The sequence below is a fragment of the Arachis hypogaea genome, chromosome 12, assembly GCF_003086295.3.
Source record: "Arachis hypogaea cultivar Tifrunner chromosome 12, arahy.Tifrunner.gnm2.J5K5, whole genome shotgun sequence".
Taxonomy (NCBI): Eukaryota; Viridiplantae; Streptophyta; class Magnoliopsida; order Fabales; family Fabaceae; genus Arachis; species Arachis hypogaea.
Window position 1 is genome coordinate 4,858,581 of NC_092047.1, and position 7,188 is coordinate 4,865,768.

Consider the following 7,188-nt stretch of genomic DNA (forward strand, 5'->3'; position numbering starts at 1 on the left):
CTTCTCTAATTAGGCATATTATACATGGTATTTTCTTTTATACGTAAGAACAATCATTTTTAAGGTTTAAAAAATATATATTGACGAATTCTATGGTGATTATTCATTATTATAGTCATAATTCTATATTTTTTTTTACCAAAAATAAAAAAATTTGAACCTACAACTTTTTAGATGAATATAAAAAAACTGTACTATTTGAATTATAATCCATTGGTAGTCATAATTTTATGTTAACTAAATAGAAAACATAACTTACATTACAATTTATCTCTACTAATACATATTTAATGAACCCTAATAAATTGGAAATAGATTCTTTTTATTCTTTTTATAATTGATATTGTCAAGTGTGATCTAATCGTTCAATATCTTCTTTTAATGCTTTTTTTAGCCTAACTTAAAGAGTACATAGTGAAAAATCACACTTTATCATAACAATTGAAAAAAAAAATTTGAGAACATTCATTTTCAACTTATAATTACTATCTCTTAAACCTAAATGCTTCCATGGCTAATTTGGTCATTAAACAACCTCAAGTATAGGTATACTATATACCCAAAAAAAGGCTAACATTTTGACTATCTATACTTTACATCAAATGAATAAACTAAATGAGTAAGAAAATGTCATAAACTATGTTTCTTTTTTCTAACACAAAATCTATGATGGAGATATTACTATGCGAATATGAGTTTTCTTGAGTTGGATTCACCAGAAATCGCCGCGATCACCTTCTCTTTTGTGAGTTGTTCCGATGCATGGGACTTAATCACGAATGTGTGGAAGACATGATCATTTGTAGCATTAAATGTGACTCCAAAATACTCATTTCTGAATCTTTTAACGCTTGGATCAATTTTGATGTAGGATGAAGTTCAATAGGGCAACTCACTTTCACAATCACACCATCTTGATCCGCTTCGATATCCACCTTGAAAGAACAAGTTCTATCTCGAAGATTGGCCTCAATTCCTGATAAATTAGCCTTGGAAGTACTTTTCAGGGTTGATTTTTCGTATTCCAAGGCCTTTAATTTCGCCTGTAGCTCATTGATGTGAGCTATGGCGTCTCCCAACAAAGACGCCTTATCCATCTTCGAGATATTAGGTACAACAGCGCGCAACGCATAGAAACGTTGGTTTAGTTTCTCGCGCCTTTGCCTCTCCGCCTCCACATGATTGAGGGGCTCTTCCCTTCCATTAGCAGGCTTCCTACCTCGCTTTTTCGGCCTCTTTTCTTGAGTCGCGCTCGGTTTCTCTTCTTTATGCAATGAGTCGCTATTTGAAATCTCACATTCGCCAACGATTGATCTCCCAAAAGACTGTGATCCTACTCCAAAATCAATTTGCATCGGCACTTGCCCTTGTGGCGGCCGTTGAAACTTTTCCAACAAGGAATCTTTCTTCCCGCCGCAATCGGCTTGCTTTGCCATATTACTAAGGCAGGATCTAGGAATAGGAGGGAAAACTCCTCCAAGGCAGCCCTGACTCAAACCTTGATTAACTGCCCAACTTGAACCATTAACACCATTCCTAGCATTATTAGGAAACCGAATTCCATTATTCCCATTAGGGTAACCATTCCATGATTTCTTCTCTTCAATTTTCCTAACAACAACTTTCTCCCTAAAATTCTTTCCCCCTGAATTCAAATTCCCAACATTCAATTCTTTCCCAAAAATCTTTGGAACCGGAACACCCTCAAGATCCCTAACCCTAATATCTCTATCCCTATCCCAATCCCCAACATTCAAACCACAAAAAAATCTATTTTTTTCATCTCCCTTGACATTTACAACATCATTGAATGATGATGAGTGAGCAAAAGAAGAAGAAAATACAGAGTACACAGCTTTTAACAAATCAAGGTTCTCATCAACAATCCTCACAGAACCTAATTCAACAACACCTAATTCAGTTGGAACCAAAACAACAGTTTTAATCCCAGCTGATTTTGCCAAAAATGCCCTCACACAATAACCAGAATCACAATTCAAAAACCCATGATCACCATCTCTATCATCAGCATCATCATCATTACAAATCCACAAGTGCTTACCAAGTTCAAAGCACTTACCTGGACCACCATAACCTTTGGGGAAAGAGAAGTACATGGAAGCAAGGAAGAACATCTCAGTGTCAGTTACACGGTCAAGGCCAAAAGCGTAATTTTCATTTTCCTCTTCAGAACCATTAAAAATCGTGTGAAGCTTCTGCAACACCCTCTTCCTCATTCTCTGAACAACTTCATCATCATCAAATCCAAGTCTCAAAGCTTCTCTTTCTTCTTCACCTTCGATTGGTTCTCTGCAACAGCCATCACCCCAACCAAGAACAACACAATCTTTTTTGAATTTGGACTGTGAAAACTGCCAGAAGATCGCGTAGTTCCAACTGAAATGGTTTAAGTTGGGGCGTTCAACAAGATCAGAGAGCTTGTTCTGAAGATTCTCGAAACTCCCTGTTGCCATTAACATGCTCTCATTGGTGATGAAGGAGTTTGAAGCCAAGTAATCAAAAGCACGTTTTCCGAGAATTTTCATCACCATGGATTTTTCTTCTTCTTCATCATCGTTCCAATTCCAACCGCCGCTACCGCCACCGCCACCTCTGCCGCCGCAACCACCTGAACCCACCTCAAACTTCATGTTTTTGACACCGACTACCCAGATAACCAAAACGGTGAAAAATCGAAACTTTTTCACAAGCCAACGATGAAACGAAAGAGAGAAAGAAAAATTCAATTATGGGCATTCGAATTCTAATCTCTTAGTTATGAAACTAAAGAGAGAACAATGGTCTATGTTTTTATGTTTCTGTGTGTTGTGTTGTGCTATGAAGGTGTGAAACAGACATTATAAGAGTTCTCAAAATAATGGAAGGAAACATGTTTCACACTTCTGATAACGAAGATTAATAAAAATAATTGAAAGAGTTTTTTTTTTGTGAAAGTTAAGGAAACAGAGCAGGAATGAAAAAAGTTTTTTAAATTACCGAATACTTATTTTTTCACATGGTTTTACCTGAAGTTAATGGATGAAAATTGATAAATGATAATTTAGCTAAATTTATTGGTTAAAAAATTTGGATATGAAAATAGGATGTGTGTTATACTTTAACATAGTATATTTTGGTGTTTTTTAAAACTATGGGAGGTACACAAATTGAACCATTCGATTTGTGTTTAAAAAATTAAAAGAATTTAGAGTACACAAATGTCTAATTTTGTGTACTCCAAACTTTTTTAATTTTTTAAACACAAATCGGACAGTCCAGAAATCGGACGATCCGATTTCTGTACCTCTTAAAAATCAGACGGTCCGATTTGTACTCTATAAATTAAATCATTCCACATTTTAAAAAAATACTACAATAGATCATAATTTAAAAAAATACCATTGTTAATTCAATATTAAAAATAAAATTGTGAAATTTATTAAATTTTTAAAAAAAATTTAAATATTAATTTTATATAAAAATAATTATATATAAATTTATATTTTTTTAAGTGGTTTTATTTTATTTTTTACTAACAGTAAAATGATGGTTTACAGGACAATAAATTAAATTAGTATTAACCTCATTGTTATGTATCTTTGGAGGAATTAAGTTTTGTGAGGTAAGAAACTTAATAAAAATAATAAATTAATATTTTTAATTATTTTTAAATTAAAATAATAATATTTATAAATAATAAATATTATAAATTTAAAAATAATTAAAATATTATTTTATTTTTTTATTTGCATTCTTATTTTAGAGAATTTTTTTTAAATTGAGAGGTAGTAGGAGAATTTGTTGTTTTCACGTTTCAATCGTGTCATTTTTTTTTTAATAATTGAATTGAATGTTTGGTGGAGCTGTTTGAATCGTAAACTGTTTGGTTTCATCTTCTTCTTTTTATAACATTCTTTTCTATTAAATTATCAATTAAAAAAATTTACAAATAATGTAAAGTTTAATTTTTTAATATATTTATTGGTATTTATTAAAATAAAAAAATTACCAATAAATAATTTTAACATATATCCTCAAAATATATGGTGGCTAACTATTAATTTTAATAAATATAATTATCGTGTAAAAAAGTTATATATATCTACATATATATATTAATTATGTATCTCTGTATTAATAAAAATAATTATTTTTTTCTAATTATTGTGTAATATTAATAATCTAAAAAATAAATATAATTAAATAATTATATAAAATTATTTACATTTTATACCGTGTTTTAAAATTAAATTCTGTAATTAATTAGCTTGAGACATTTGTTTTTATTTTAATAATATATATAGCATCATGTTTTTAATAGATGAAAATGTAAGTATATTAGTATATATATTATATATAGACTGTATAACAAAATTATCTTATTAAATCAATAAATAAACTAAATCTGAAATTACGAATTAATGGTTACTGATTCAGCCTATAACTAAATTTAATAGAATCTAATACTATGGGTCAATAAACCAACAAAACAACTAAACTTGTTGAAAGAAAAAACAGCATTTGGCATGAGAATAGGTTAAAAAAAAAAAATCATAGATCAATAAATGACAAATACAAAGCTTCAAATTGAAGGGACGATGATTTAAGTAAGTTTGTGATTCTCGTGCTAAATAGTAAATAGTTGTAAGCAATAACTTCCATGTGACTCTCAGTTAATGAGTTTCTGAACTTTGTGTCAACCATGGAGAGATTTGATTATTTCATAGAAAGTATACCACAATTATATTTATTTCAATCATATTAAAAATAAAGATATCATGTGCTCTTAAAATACATGTAAGATTACAAAATTAAAATTTTTTTATTAAAAATATAAAAAATTTAAATTTTTAGATGTATTTATTTTATATTTATTAAATAAAAATATTTAAAATTTTGTATTAATAATAATTTTATCATGCTCTTAAGACTCATATTAATTAAATCCTAAAAATAATAAATATATATATATATATAATCAATTTTTTGTATAAAACTAAATATAAAATAAGTATATAATATATTTTAAAATAAGTTAAATAATACTTATATTTATATATACATAAATATATTATAATTGATTTAGTTGTTAATTTTTTGTATATATTTAATATTTTTTTAAGAGTAAACATATTTATGACCATTTGAATTTTGAAATTTCACAAATCATTCATATGATAGGTTTTGTATTGAATACCTTAAAAGTAGCAATTTTTAATGGGTAAAAACACACAAGTCTAAAGCTATTGCTGTATTCATCATATTGTTAGAAACTTACAAAACAAATGAAAACTCTCTGACTTTCAATTTTTATTTAAATAATGATTAATCAAGCATCATTTAACTAAATCAATTTATAATTTATTAATTTCTTAAGGCAAAAATAAAATATTGGATAATATAATAAACTTTTGGCTATGATAATAATATAATATATACCCAAAAAAGATTTATACCTAAATTTGTACATGTAAGTAGAAAGTTAAAATTATGCAAATTGATCAACTTGTTCTACTTTTTCTTTTCACTCTTCTTTCCCTTTACAATTAAACATGAATGAATGGGTAACATACATTATTTAGGAAAAGACTTAACTACCAAACTTTGGTTAGAAAGATTTAAGTGCTAATAAAAAATTTTATAAAAAGTGTAAAATTCAAAAAAATAATAATTAATTAATTAATAAATTAAATATGAACAAAGAATATTAAAAAATTAAAATTTATAATTTAAAAAAACAAAAATATTTAGAATACGAATTTAAATACTAATCTTAAAGATTTTAGCCTAAAGTTGGACCAAATAACTAAAACAAATGAATCGGATTTATATTAGGCCAAGCCCACACATATATACCCCTAATTTAGTGTTTCAGCAATCCATTCCACTTAGAGTGAGGGAGAGCAGCTGGAAAGAGGAGAAGAGAGTAAAACTCGGAAATAGATCTTCTCAATTTTTTTTTAACAATTGAGCGAGTAAAGTGTGATCTTCCACCATTAATTTTATAAGTGGGACCAAGAATAAATATGAGAGAGAGAACAATGAAAGGTTAGAGATCACACTTTACACTCTTAATTTTTTTTAACAATGGAGAGGATCCATTCCCAGTAAAATTCATATCCTAGCCATAGTTATTATTCACCCACTACATTCAAATTCACATAACTTTTGCTCCAAAGTTGTGATTGACGAGTCGTTTACGGCCACGCATCGCTCTTCATTTCTATGAAAATATTGCAGTGAGTAAATATGAAATTCCTGCCCAATTTTTGAATTCTTTATTTCCTGTTTTGCGTTTTGGGGTACATGATGTTAAAATCTTGTGAATTTAGTTCTTTAGGGGTACTCTAGTATGGATTTCAAGTGTGTTCTATCCTAAATTCGAGTAGGTTAAGGTAAGAAATCCTAATTCCTTTATTATTAATAATTTTTAGTGAAACCCTAGCTCAAAATGTGAATTAAATTGATGTAACTAAATTACATGAAAAATGATGACTTGTTTGGGTTGAGTTGTGTTGCAGTTTTGGTTGCGGAGTATTTATGGAGGCTTGATTGACGTTGGGTGAAACTTGAAATTGCAGAAAGCAGAACAGATTCAAGGGTGTGAATTGCAGTCAAAGAGGTACGAGTCTTGATTTCGGATAGGCATCGTGTAAAACTATGTGAAAACTTAGGCTAGTTGTCCCTAAGATAGGATTGAATGGAATTGGTTAATGTTGTGTTGATTAGTTGTGATTTTGTGAATTGAGTGGTTAGTGAATGATGTGAATGTGTATATAGATGAGTTAATTTGAATATGAGTTGTGGTATGCTTGATTATGATGGGTATTGATATGGAGATTAGTCGGAGGCCAAAATAGGGTGAGATATTTCCTATATGATAAGTCGTGATAAATGATGAATTTACCATGAATGAATAGTTGTTGAATTCATGATTGGAATAAATGATGATTTGGTTGTGTGATTGAATTGTGATGTAGTTATTGAAAGAAAACTTATGGAATTTGAATGAGTATGTTGAAACTTGCTTGATTAGGTATGGAATGGACATAAGGTGATGAATGAGTGTTGAAATGCATAGAAGGGGTTTTGGAATGGTTTAAAAATAAATGAAATTGAGTTTTGGTGAAAATTTTTAAATTGATAAAATTGGTAAAAATAAAATTTTGACCAACTTCGACGTGTCAT

General features: G+C 28.9%; 1 pseudogene; it reads right to left on the reverse strand.

The window, feature by feature from the left end:
- Positions 1-441: 441 nt before the first annotated feature.
- LOC112726513 (transcription factor MTB1-like) lies at positions 442-2,895 on the reverse strand (annotated as a pseudogene).
- Positions 2,896-7,188: the final 4,293 nt, after the last annotated feature.